The following is a 14,604-nucleotide window of genomic DNA, read 5'->3' on the forward strand; positions in this document are numbered from 1 at the left end:
AACATCAATGGTCTGAAGTCTCACGAAAGAGAAGAAATTGAGAAAAACCATGCACCATGATACAAGGGAGAAAAGGGCAATTTCTGAGATTCTGTAGCCAGTTAACTGGAGCTACTCTAAATACACAAATATATACATACACATATATTAAAATTGTAAATGTTGCACACATACACTTATACATACACATGCAAACCTGAATGGATTCCATTTATTGGAATTGATTTGGTGAATAATGATTTGATTCCACTAGATATATGATTAAATATTAAACAGATTGTTTTAAAAGGATTTCTAATTGATGGATGAGTTGATGCAATATAAGGGAATTAATAATACTCACATTATTCTGATGTTGTGTCTTGTAAAGTACTCAAATTATTTTTATCTCATTTGATTCTTACAATAATCCTGTGAAATTAGTATTACAGGTATTTGTATTATCATCAATATTATATCAATATCAATATTATAAATTGTAATGGGCTGAGGCTTGAGTTGATGCACTGAGGTCCCAAGCACGTGAGGCTAAATAATAATTGGACCATACTCTCTTAATATATATGCTCGGAGAAAGAATGGCCGCCACCCACTCTTTGTGCAAGTCCTGATGTGTTGTATAGGAAATGACGTTTTTGGTGGGTGGAGGCAAGGGAGTGGAGAGGGAAGCGGAAGGAGAGGCTGCTGGCTGGCATCTTGACATAGCTGCTCGCATTGCCATTGTGACGGCCCTTCAGCTCCGATCTCCCTCTGCTAGCTGGCTTCCTGTCGCAGCTACCCACATTGCTATTGCAATCTTTCCTGCCCATATTGGTATCCCAATCCCCCCTCACCTTTACTGGGAATAAAGATTGAAGATTTTCTCCTTAACCTAAATTCCTGCCTCCAGCTGATTTTAAATATGCGGTCATCACATTTGGCACCCAAGCATGGGAACAAAGGACCCTACTTTCACTGAAGAAGTCTCCAGTGACCAGAAACTTAGGTGAGTATAATAGTAACTAGTAACCTTTTTTGGCTGGAATGGGACAGATCCTAGCTAAAGATTCTCCATCCCCCACCCCAATCCCCCCACCCCCCAGCCCCACCCAGGAATGGTGCTATAGAAAGCCTGCTTAAGCTGATAGAAGATCGAGGGTTACTTATAACTTGGGAACAGACACTTAGACTTCTTGGTACATTAAAACGCACCTCCCCTTGCTTCTTAGAGGAAAAGCAAATCTCTCCAGATAATTGGGCATTGATTGGTCAACAGCTCTCCGCATATTATAATGAAAACTATCCTCATTCAATTTCCATCATGGCATTCTATTTATACAATATAATACAGTTGGCCTTAAGATAAGGTATAAGTTATAGAAGAAAAGGAAAAGGCTCTAGGAATAGCCAAATGAGGAAGCCTGAGATAAAGGAGGAAGACAAAGAACAGATTAATGACCATATCCCCACAGGGCATGGAGACTTAAGTGAGGCTCAAGGGTGGAGTGAATCTGAGGCAGCTTCAGCCCCACCTAAGGAGCAGGTAATTGACTCTCCTCCATCAACCCCAGCCTCCGGGATGGAGGGAGGAGAGGTAATGGGGGGGGCAGTGACAGCACCAGCACCTCCCCCCCAGCATCCAGCTACTCCTATGACTAGATTGCAAAAGGGACTAATTAAGGTTAAAGCAGAAGGGAGAAATGTATCAGAATTTCAACACTACATTTTTCCTGTAATTCAACAGTTTAATTCTTCAGGTCAAGAAAGTAGAAGATACGCTCCTTTTGATATAGAAATCCTCAAAGACTCGAAAAAAGCTTGCACTCTTTATGGGGCTACATCAGCTTATGTTAAGATGTTATTACAAAATTTGGCTTTTGAAATCTTGACCTCTAATGACTAGAAATCCATAGCAAGGATATGCCTAGAATCTGAACAAAACTACTTGTGGCTTTCTGAATATAGTGAGTTCTGTAGGATACAAGCCCAACAAAATAGTCAAAGTGGAGTTCATGCTGCAATCACCTGTGACCTACTAACAGGTGTAGGTCCTTATACAGATGTTGCAGTACAAATTAATTATTCTATAGAATTATAGAATAATTCTAATATATTCTATAGAATATAAATATTCTATGAGCAAATTGCTGCTAATGCTATCAAAGCGTGGGCTTCCCTCCACAATAAAGATGACAAGGGTGGGGCCTTCACAAAAATAACACAAGGGCCAAATGAATCCTTTGCTGACTGTGTGGGACGTTTACATATATCTATCACAAGAACAAATGGGGAAAATGCAATAACAGACATTTTGATAAGGCAACTTGCTAAGGAAAATGCTAATGAGGTTTGCAGAAGAATTATACTAGGACTGTACAAGGATGCTCCTTTAGAGGAGCTCATAAGACGCTGTGCCACAGTGGGCACAGATGCCTTTTATAGCCAGGCTATGATGCAGACTTCCCAAAATCCAAACATGGGAAGACAGAGTCCCTCTTGGCAAGGGACTTCCAGAGAGACTCGTAGATGCTTTCAGTGTGGAAAAGTAGGACATCTGAAAGCTCAATGTTGATATAGAGACAGAATGGGAAAAAAGGGTGGGAGAACAAGACCCAATACCCCATGTCCAAAATGCAACAGAGGATTCCATTGGGCCTCAGAATGTAGACAGATTCAGGGAAACAGAATGAGGGGCCCAGCCCCAGGGCCCAAGGCAAAAACACTAGGGGCATGATGGCAGCCAATGGTGCACACAGAGAGTGCCTAGAAGTCCAGTACCCAGACATGACCAATCAGCCAGAAAGCCATATGATGGGAGAAGGGGATTATACAATCAACCAGCCAGGAAGCAACCTGATGGGAGAAAGGAATTACAATTGGGGAGAATAGAGCTGTATGTAGCTGGGACAACTGAGATACTCCCTGGAGAGGTGAAATCTGTTCCTCTCCAGCCTATGGATCCCCTACCTCCAGGCACAGTAGGCTTGACCATTTCACCTCCTTTTTGTACATACAAAACGGTGTCCATCCACACACTGATGTGGGAAACTGGGGAATGTGTAGATAATATCCCAGTCACTAATACAGGTAGACAATGTGTGACTTATCACCCAGGAGAAGTAGTAGCATCAGGTTTACTCATACAGAATTCTAATAAGCAACCTGGCGATAGTCACCCAGATTCTGACTCCAGACCACAAAATCCAGGAATATATTTGGTCAGCAGCTGTAACAGCTGACTGACCTATGCTCACAATCTATATAAATGGCCTACCATTGGAAGGATTGGTAGACATAGGTGCATATCATACAGTCATTAGAGGTGCCGATTGGCCCAGTCACTGGCCAAAGATTAAAGCAGACACCTACATGTCTGGAGTAGGAGGATCAATAACAGCTGAAATTAGTGCTGCCCCTATGAGATGGACTTTTGAAGGCAAAACAGGAGTTTTTACTCCTTTTATAGTTGAAAAAATCCCCATCAATCTGTGGGGAAGAGACGTTTTACAGTAATTAGGGTTAAAAATGAGTACTTTGGTTTTTTAAGCAGGGCTGCTGTTGAAGGCCTGCCAACACTTTCACCTGTTCCTATCCAATGGAAAACTGATACACCAGTGTAGATAGAACAGTGGACCTTAGGTAGTGATAAAATTCAGGCCTTATTAGATATAGTACAGGAACAGCTTGAACAAGGGCACTTACAATCTTCTCTAAGTCCTTGGAATTCCCCAGTGTTCATTGTAAAAAAGAAATCGGGAAAATGGAGGATGCTCACTGATTTAAGAAAAGTGAATGAACAGATGGAAACTATGGGAACTCTTCAGTCTGGACTTCCATCTCCTACTCAGTTGCCTAGAGAATGGCCTCTTTGGGTCATAGATATTAAGGATTGTTTCTCTTCTATCCCTCTGGATAAGGAGGATATGAAAAGATTTGCTTTTTCAGTGCCCAGCGTTAACTTAGCTGAGCCTTATAAAAGATATGAATGGACAGTTTTACCACAGGGCATAAAAAACAGCCCCACTATGTGTCAAATGTATGTTGCTGCAGCTCTTCCTCCAGTAAGAAAAGCATTTCCAAAAGTTATGCTATTACATTATATGGATGATATATTGGGATGTGCACCTGAGGAACAAATGCTAGAAGCATGTCTACAAAAGACTATAAAAGCAGTAAGATACTACAAATTCTACATAGCTGAAGAGAAAATTCAAAGACATGCTCCTTTTCAATATTTAGGATATGAAGTATACCCTAAGGTGCTTACAGTACAAAACTGTCCTTAAGAACAGAGAAGCTAAACACCTTAAATGATTTTCAGAAATTGATAGGAGATATCCAATGGATGCGACCAGTGTTAGGCTTGACTACCTATCAGTTACAACCATTATATGACATTTTAAGGGAGACAGTGCTTTAAATTCACCACACCAGTTTACAAAAAAGCTCAAGAGGCTTTGAGAAAAGTTGAACTGGCTTTATCCAATGTGGTTGAAAGAGTCACTCAAAAACCCTTGGAAATATCAGTTTTTGCCACACAAGAGGCACAAGAGGACTACCACAGTAGTCCTTCATCAAGAAGACAGTATGATAGAGTGGGTGAACCTCCCAGCACAACCAGAACAAACCCTTACTCCTTACCCAGTGCTTGTGGCTAGAATTTTATTAAAGGCCATTAAGCGAGCAGTACAATTATCTGGGACAAGACCTGAGAAGATATACACCTTTTACACCAATACACAAATTAATGTGTGCTGTGAGACCATCCCAGAGTAGCAAATTTTATTAGCCATGGCTCCAAATTTTACACATGGGTCTCCATTAAAGATAACCAGACTTTTACATAATTGGCAATGGATTCTTGAAGAAAAAGTTTCTAAAGTTCCTCTTAAAGGACCAACTATCTTTACAGATGCATCCAAACACAATATTTGTGCTGTATACTCTCATGACTTAACTATAGAGTAGTCAGAACTCCTTTTTAGTCCACTCAGCAGAACAAATTATATGCAGTCATGCTAGCTCTCCCTTATTACCCAGGAGACATAAATATAATATCTGATTCAGCCTATTCAGTAGGTGTGGTACAAAGAATTGCCACAGCCCAAATAAAATTTGCAGCTTCTAATATATATCAGCTCTTTAAGGAACTTCAGGAGCAAGTGAGAAAACATCCAGGTAAGATTTATGTCTTGCATGTCCACTCACAGAGTGGACTCACAGGTCCTATTTTTGATGGGAATTCAAAGGCAGATAGCCTTTTAACTATGTTATCCAGTACGCCTTTATTTCAGGAGGCTCAGGAATCCCATTCTAAATACCAACAGGCTGCTCGAACTTTGCATTTACAATTTGGCATAACAAAAGAGGAAGCTAGGAGCATAGTGAAAAGCTGTACAGCTTGCCTTCCTTTCCACGCTCCTATACTGCCTCCAGGGAAGAACCCTCATGGTTTGAGACCCAATGAAATCTGGCAAATGGATGTGACCCATTATAAATCTTTTGGTCGTCTGTCTTTTATCCATGTTGTGGTAGACATCTTTTCAGGATTCACTTTTGCCATACCAGCAGCAAAAGAGACAGCCCGAGTGGTAACTGAATTCCTCACGCAAGCATTTGCCATTATGGGTGTGCCACAAGCAATAAAAACAGACAATGGTCCTGCATGTACCTCCAAACATTTTGCACACTTTTGTGCATAATATAAGATTTTACACACCACTGGCATACCCTTTAATCCTCAAGGACAGGCAATAGTAGAGAGGAGAAACAGAGACATTAAGATGCTGCTCCAAAAACAAAAGATAGGGGGAGCCACAGGTAACCCTAGAGAACTACTAAATCTAACCCTTTATACTATTAACTTCTTGATTTTTGAAGAAAAAACCAGCAGACAGGTTTTATAACCCACCAGAAGGGCAGTGTCCAGTGCGAGCAGCTCCACTATCTTTAGATAATTGCCAGGTGATGTGGAGAGACCCAGAAAGTGATGAATGGAAGGGGCCAGATAGGTTAACTGCTTGGGGAAGAGGGTTTGCTTGTATCTCTACAGGTGGAGAAGGAATCAGATGGGTGCCAACAAGCCATATTTGCCTTGTCCATTGCAGAGAGACGGAGCAGACACTTGAAACAAAGAAGACCCAAGAAATATCAGGTGGTTCTGTTGCTGATTGTGCTCACCATTGAAAGAGCATGGCAGTTATGGCATTTGACTCATGGACATAGAAAATTGTTGGACTTCAAAATTCTCAGGAATCATTGGATTCTTCGAGACATAAGACTTGAAAGCCCTCAGGAATCATTGGATTTTCTGAGAAATGATAATACTTTTATAGGACTTCAAAATCTGCTGGAAGCATTGGATTTCCTAACACATAAAAAGATTTTTGCAGGACTTCAAAAACTTGGGGGGATGATTGGATTCCCTGATATGTGAAGCAATGGACAATAGATTGGTTTTGGACTATCTCTTGGCTGCTGAAGAAGGCGTATGTGTGACTGCTGTTTACATACCCTCCTTCTAGGATTTCTGACAATCTTTTACAACACCATGTTGATTTATATTGTTTGTTATACCGTTACTTGTGTGTACAATTCATGTTTGTTACACCATCAAGCCTGCACTGACTGTGGGGAGAGTCATCACTAATAGCCTCTGCATTATTACTATGTGCTTGTGTAATACCTCCCATGCTGATGGGTTTGTGCATACTAAGATCCTTCAGCCCAGAAACCCGCTAGCAACCCCCCCACTTCCCTTTGGTGCTCTCTCTGAGAAGTCAGGGAGGGTGTGATCACCTCCCCTTGGAGGCTCTGACTTCCCTGAGTAGTCAGGGATGGCATGACCACCTGTGTTCTAAAACAAAAGAAAGCGGGAGATGTAATGGGCTGAGGCTTGAGTTGATGCACTGAGGTCCCAAGCACGTGAGGCTAAATAATAATTGGACCATACTCTCTTAATATATGTGCTTGGAGAAAAAAATGGCCCCCATCCACTCTTTGTGCAAGTCCTGATGTGTTGTATAGGAAATGACGTTTTTGGTGGGTGGAGGCAAGGGAGTGGAGAGGGAAGCGGAAGGAGAGACTGCTGGCTGGCGTCTTGACATAGCTGCTTGCAGTGCCATTGCGACAGCCCTTCAGCTCCGATCTCCCTCTGCTAGCTGTCTTCCTGTCGTAGCTGTCCACATCACTATCCCAATCCTTCCTGCCCATATTGCTATTGCATCCTCACCTCTACTGAGAATAAAGATTGAAGATTTTCTCCTTAACCTAAATTCCTGACTCTGGCTGATTTTAAATATGTGGTCATCACAATAAATGAGAAAAATGAGGCCCTGAAAGTTTAAGTGACTTGCTGTAACTCACTTGACTAGTCGATGTAGTCTGATCCAAACTGAAGTAGACTTCTGACTCTAGATTTAGCATTCATCCTGCTATATCTTACTGTTTTTAAAATTGGTCCAGTTTAATAAAGTTATTATACCATGATCAAAACTTGAAAGTTATTCAAGTAACAGAATCAAGCAATATTGCTAGAAGAAAGGTAAGCTAGTGTAAAGCAGTTTATTGGGGAAATCAATTGGTTAATTTCAGGAGTTAACATAATAAATTTGACAAACCTACTTATCCCTACATTGAGTATCAACCAAGAAACCCATTTCTTCTTCTATATGTTGTACTCATATTTAGTGGGATTTCTTTACTAAAGTCCTGATGCTTAAGGTAAATATTGCCCTAAAGATTTTTTTTCAGTCCTTTTTCTTTTTTTGTTTTTATTTATTCATTTAGGCTATATTTGTAGATTAATTTTTTACATATTTCCATATGAGTCCATATGTTGGGAGAGAAAAATCAGGACAAAAAAGAAGAGAAAGTAAAGAATGAAAGAAAAAAAAGTGAAAAGTGTGTTTCAATCCACATTCAGTCTCCATAGCTCTCTCTCTAGACAGAGTTGGCATTTTCTAACTAAAGTTCATTGGAATTGTCTTGGATCACTGAATTGCTAAGAAGGGATAATTCTATCATAGTTGATCAAGATATAATCTTCTCATTGGTAAGTAAATGTTTTCCTGGTTCTGCTTGCTTCTTTCAGCATCAGCTCATGTAAGTCGTTTCAGGATTTTCTGAAATCAGCCTGTTTATCATTTCTTATAGAATAATAACATTCCATTATTTTCATATACCATAATTTATTCAGCCATTCTCCAATGAAGGGGCACTCACTCATTTTCCAATTCTTTGCCATTATAAATAGAACATATGGGGTTTTTTCCCCTTTTTGATCATCTAAAGAGATCTATTAGTGGCAATATTGCATCAAAGGGTATGCATAGTTTTATGGCTCTTTGGGTAAACTTCCAAATTATCCTCCAGAATGGTTGGATTATTTCACAACTCCACCAACAATGCATTAGTTTCTCATCATTCCCACATCCCCTTCAATATTTATAATTATCTTTTCCTGTCATCTTAGTCAATCTGAGAGGTATGAAGTGGTACCTGAGATTGATCTTAATTTACATTTATCTAATTAATAGTGATTTAGACAATTGTTTTTGCATTCTACAGATGGCTTTAATTAGTTTTCCTGCAAATTGTTTGTTTATAACTTTTCACCATTTATCATTTGGGGAATGACTTGTAGTCTTATAAATTTGACTCATATATTTTAGAAATAAGGCCTTTTTATTATAGCTTTTTATTGACAGAACATATGCATGGGTAATTTTTCAACATTGGCCCTTGCAAATACTTCTGTTCCAACTTTTCCCCTCCTTCTTTCCACCCCTTACCTTATATGGCAGGTAGTCCCATACATGTTAAACATGTTAAAGTATATGTTAAATACAATATATATGTACACATTCATACAGTTCTCTTGTTGCACAAGAAAAATCAGATTCAGAAGGCAAAAATAACCTGGGAAGAAAGTCAAAAATGCAAGTATTCTACATTCATTTCCTAGTGTTCTTTCTCTGGGTGTAGCTGCTTCTGTCCATCATTGATCAATGGAACTGAATTGGATCTTCTCATTGTCGAGGATATCCACTTCCATCAGAATACATCCTCATACAGTATTGTTGTTGAAGTGTATAAAGATCTCCTGGTTCTGATCATTTCACTTAGCATCAGTTCATGTAAGTCTCTCCAGCTCTCTGCATTCATCCTGCTGGTCATTTCTTACAGAGCAATAATATTCCATAACATTCATATACCACAGTTTACTTAACCATTCTCCAATTGATGGGCATCTATTCAATTTCCACTTTCTAGTCACTACAAAAAGGGCTGCTACAAACATTTCGGCACATACAAATCCCTTTCTCTTCTTTAATATCTCTTTGGGATATAAGCCCAGTAGTAACATTGTTGGATCAAAGGGTATGCACAGTTTGGTAACTTTTTGAGCATAGTTACAAATTGCTCTCCAGAATGGTTGGATCTGTTCATAACTCCACCAAAAATGCATCACTGTCCTGTCCCAGTTTTCCCACATCCCCTCCAACATTCATCATTATCTTTTCCTATCATCTTAGCCAATCTGACAGGTGTGTAGTGGTATCTCAGAGTTGTTTTAATTTGCATTTCTCTGATCAATAGTGATTTGGAGCACCTTTTCATATCAGTAGAAATAGTTTCAATTTCGTGATCTGAAAATTGTCTTTTCATAAACTTTGGCCATTTATCAATTGGAGAATGGCTTGATTCCTTATAAATTAGAGTCAATTCTCTATATGTTTTGGAAATGAGGCCTTTATCAGAACCTTTAACTGTAAAAATGTTTTTCCAGTTTATTGTTTCCCTTCTAATCTTGTTTGCATTAGTTTTGTTTGTACAAAAGCTTTTTAACTTGATATAATCGAAATTTTCTATTTTGTGATCAGTAATGATCTCTAGTTCTTCTTTGGTTGAAATGAGTCCTTTATTAAACACTGGCCACAAAAGTTGTTTCCCAGATTTCTGCTTCCTTTCTAATCTTGGCTGAACCAGTTTTGTTTATGCAAACCCTTTTTAATTTAATATAATCAAAATTATGCATTTTGCATTTCATAATGTTCTCTGTCTTACTTTGTTATAAATCTCTTCCTTCTCCAAAGATCTGACAAGTAAACTATTCCCTGCTCTCCTAATTTGCTTGTAGAATCATTATGTATAAATCATATATCCATTTCAACCTTCTCTTGGTATAGAGTGTGAAATATTGGTCTAACATATTATTTTGCAGCGTTCCCAGCAATTTTTGTCAAATAGTTCTTATACCAGAAGCTGAATTCTTTGGGATTTGCATACTCGTTGATTATTGTATATTGAGTACCTAACTTACTGATTTACTACTCTATTTCTTATGGTTTTGATTACTGTTGCTTTATAATATAGTTTTAGGTCTTGCCAAGATCCCCTCCTTTGCATTTTTTTTCTTTGATTCCTTTATATTCTTGATCTTTTATTTTTACTGGGGAATTTTGGTTTTTTTTTTCCTAGCTCTATAAAATAATTTTTTTGCAGTTTGATATGACACTGAATACATCAACTAATACAAGTAGAATCATCATTTTGTCATATTAATGTGGCCTGCTCATGAATAATTAATATTTTCCAATTATTTAGATCTGATTTTATTTGTGTAAAAAGTGTTTTATAATTATGCTCATATAGTTCCTGAGTTTGTCTTGGGAAGTAAACTCCCAAATATATTGCCTAGAAGTTATTTCAAATGGAATTTCTCTTTTTATCTCTTGTTGCTAGGCTTTATTGGTAACATATAGAAATGCTGATGATTTATGTGGATTCTATTTTATATCCTGCAACTTTCGTAAAGTTGTTAATTTTTTCAAGTAGTTTTTTTAGTTTATTCTCTAGGATTCTCTAGGCATACCGTCACACCATCTGCAAAATGTGATTGTTTTATTTCCTCACTGCCTACTAATTCTTTCCATTTCTTTTTCTTATTGCTAGAGCCAATATTTCTTTTATTTAAATTATTTTTATATTTTGCTGAGGCAATTGGGGTTAAGTGACTTGCCCAGGGTCACACAGCTAGGAAATATTAAGTATCTGAGGCCAGATATGAACTCAGTTCCTCCTGACTTCAGGGCTAGTGCCCTATACACTGTGCCAGCTAACTGTTCTTAGAGTCAACATTTCTCATATAATAGTGAATAATAGTGGTGATAATGGGCATCTTTGTTTTTTACTTGATTTTACTGGGAAAGCTTCTAACTTCTTCCCATTACATATAATACTTTGCTTGATAGATAGATGCTTTTTAGATTTTTGCTAGATTTTAGATAGATGCTGTTTAGCGTAAAAAAAAAAAAAAAAAAAAAAAAACTCCATTTGTTCCAATACACACTAATGTTTTAAATAGGAATGGTTGTTGTATATTGTCAAAAGCCTTTTCTTTATCTACTGAGATAATCATATGATTTCTATTAATATTGTTATTGATATGGTCATCTATGCCAATAGTTTTCCTGACATTGAACCAGTCCTGCATTTCTGGTATAAATCCGACATGGTCAGAGTGTATTACCATGGTGATAAGCTGCAATTACTTTGCTAATATTTTATTTAAATTTTTGTATTGATATTCATTAAGAAAATTGGTTATAATTTTCTTTCTCTGTTTAGATTTTCATGACTTAGGTATCAGCACCCTATTTGTATTATAAAAGGAATTTAGTTGCACTCCTTTGTTTATTGTTCCAAATAATTTTTATTTAATTGGAATTAATTTTTCTTTAAATGTTTGATAAAATTCACTTGTAAATCCAATCTGGCCCTGGAGATTTTTCCTTAGTGAGTTCATTGATGGCTTGTTCAATTTATTTTTCCAAAATGGAGTTTTTAATTCTTTTGTTTCATCTTTTGTCAATTGGTCAATTTATGTTTTTATAAATATTCATCCATTTCATTTAGATTTTCAGGTTTGTTGGTATGTGGTTGGTCAAAATACTCCTAATTATTACTTTAATTTCTTTTTCATTGATGGCAAGTCCAGCCTTTTAATTTTTAATTCTGATAAATTTGTTTTATTTTTTTCTTTTTTAATCAATAATCAAAAGTTTATCTATTTTAATTTTTCTTTCATAAAACCAACTCTTAGTTTTATTTATTTGTTCAATAATTTTTTAAAATAACTTTTTATTGACAGAACCCATGCCAGGATAATTTTTTACGGCATTATCCCTTGCACTCACTTCTGTCCCAATTTTTCCTCTCCCTCACTCCACCCCCTCCCCCAGATGGCAAGCAGTCCTTTACATGTTAAATAGATTAAAATATATCCTAGATACAATATATGTGTGCAGAATTGAACAGTTCTCTTGTTGCACAGGGAGAATTGGATTCAGAATGTAGAAATAACCCAGGAAGAAAAACAAAAATGCAAGCAGTTTATATTCATTTCCCAGTGTTCCTTCTTTGGGTGTAGCTGCTTCTGTCCATCATTGATCAATTGAAACTGAATTAGCTCTCTTTATCGAAGAGATCCACTTCCAATAGAATACATCCTCAAACAGTATCGTTGTTGAGGTATATAATGATCGCCTGGTTCTGCTCATTTCACTTAGCATCAGTTCATATAAGTCTCACGAATCCTCTCTGTATTCATCCTGCTGGTCATTTCTTACAGAACAATAATATTCCATAACATTCATATACCACAATTTACTCAACCATTCTCCAATTGATGGGCATCCATTCATTTTCCAATTTCTAGCCACTAAAAACAGGGCTGCCATTTTGGCACATACAGGTCCCTTTCCCTTCTTTAGTATCTCTTTGGGGTATAAGCCCAATAGAAACACTGCTGGATCAAAAGGTATGCATAGTTTGATAACTTTTTGAGCATAGTCCCAAATTGTTCTCCAGAATGGCTGGATGTGTTCACAATTCCACCAACAATGTATCAGTGTCCCTGGTTTTCCACATCCCCTCCAACATTCCACATTATCTTTCCCTGTCGTTCTAGCCAAGCTGACAGGTGTGTAGTGGTATCTCAGAGTTGTCTTAATTTGTATTTCTCTGATTAATAATGATTTGGAGCATATTTTCATATGGTTATAAATAGTTTTAATTTCTTCATCTTGAGAATTGTCTGTTCATATCTTTTCACTATTTATCAATTGGAGAATGGCTTGATTTCTTAAAAATTAGAGTCAATTCTCTATATGTTTTGGAAATGAGGCCTTTATCAGAACCTTTGACTGTAAAAATGTTTTCCCAGTTTATTGTTTTCCTTCTAATCTTGTCTGCATTTGTTTTGTTTGTACAAAAACTTTTCAATTTGATATAATCAAAATTTTCTATTTTGTGGTCAATAGTGATCTCTATTTCTTCTTTGGTCATAAATTCCTTGCTCTTCCACAGGTCTTAGAGGTAAACTATCCTATGCTCTTCCAATTTATTTATAATCTCATTCTTTATGCCTATGTCATGAACACATTTTGACCTTATCTTGGTGTACGGTGTTAAGTGTGGGTCAATGCCTAGTTTCTGCCATTCTAATTTCCAATTTTCCCAGCAATTTTTGTCAAATAATGCATTCTTATCCCAGAAACTGGGGTCTTTGGTTTTGTCAAACACTAGATTATTAAGACTATTGGCTGTTTTGTCCTTTGAACCTAACCTATTCCACTGATCAACTAGTCTATTTCTTAGCCAAAACCAGATGGTTTTAGTAACTTATGCTTTATAACATAATTTTAGATCTGGTACAGCTAGGCCACCTTCATTTGATTTTTTTCATTAATTCCCTTGAAATTCTTGACCTTTTGTTTTTCCATATGAACTTTGTTGTTTTTTTCTAGGTCATCAAAATGGTTTTTTGAGAGTCTGATTGGTATAGCACTAATTAAATAGATCAGTTTAGGTAGTATTGTCATCTTTATTATATTTGCTCACCCAATCCAAGAGCATTTAATATTTTTCCAGTTGGTTAGATCAGACTTAATTTGTGTGGAAAGTGTTTTGTAGTTTTGCTCATAAAGTTTCTGATTTTCCCTTGGCAGATAGATTCCTAAATATTTTATACAATCAGTAGTTACTTTAAATGGAATTTCTCTTTGTAACTCTAATTGTTGGGTTTTGTTAGTGATATATAAAAATGCTGATGATTTGTGTGGGTTTATTTTGTATCCTGCAACTTTGCTAAAGGTGTGGATTGTTTCTAATAACTTTTTAGTAGAATCTCTGGGGTTCTCTAAGTATACCATCATATCATCAGCAAAGAGTGATAATTTGATTTCCTCATTCCCTATTCTTATTCCTTTAATCTCTTTCTCAACTCTTATTGCCAAAGTTAGCATTTCTAATACAACATTAAATAATAAAGATGATAGTGGACAACATTGTTTCACTTCTGATCTTAATGGGAATGGTTGCAGTTTGAACTCATTACATATGATGCTTACTGCTGGTTTTAAATAGATGCTCCTGATTATTTTAAGGAAAAGTCCATTTATTCCTATATTCTCAAGAGTTTTTAATAGGAATGGATGTTGGATTTCATCAAATGCTTTTTCTGCATCTATTAAGATGATCATATGGTTTTTGTTAATTTGATTATTAATATGGCCAATTATACTGATAGTTTTCCTAATATTGAACCAGCCCTGCTGCATT

This window comes from Antechinus flavipes, chromosome 3, assembly GCF_016432865.1.
Source record: "Antechinus flavipes isolate AdamAnt ecotype Samford, QLD, Australia chromosome 3, AdamAnt_v2, whole genome shotgun sequence".
In the NCBI taxonomy this organism is placed as follows: domain Eukaryota; kingdom Metazoa; phylum Chordata; class Mammalia; order Dasyuromorphia; family Dasyuridae; genus Antechinus; species Antechinus flavipes.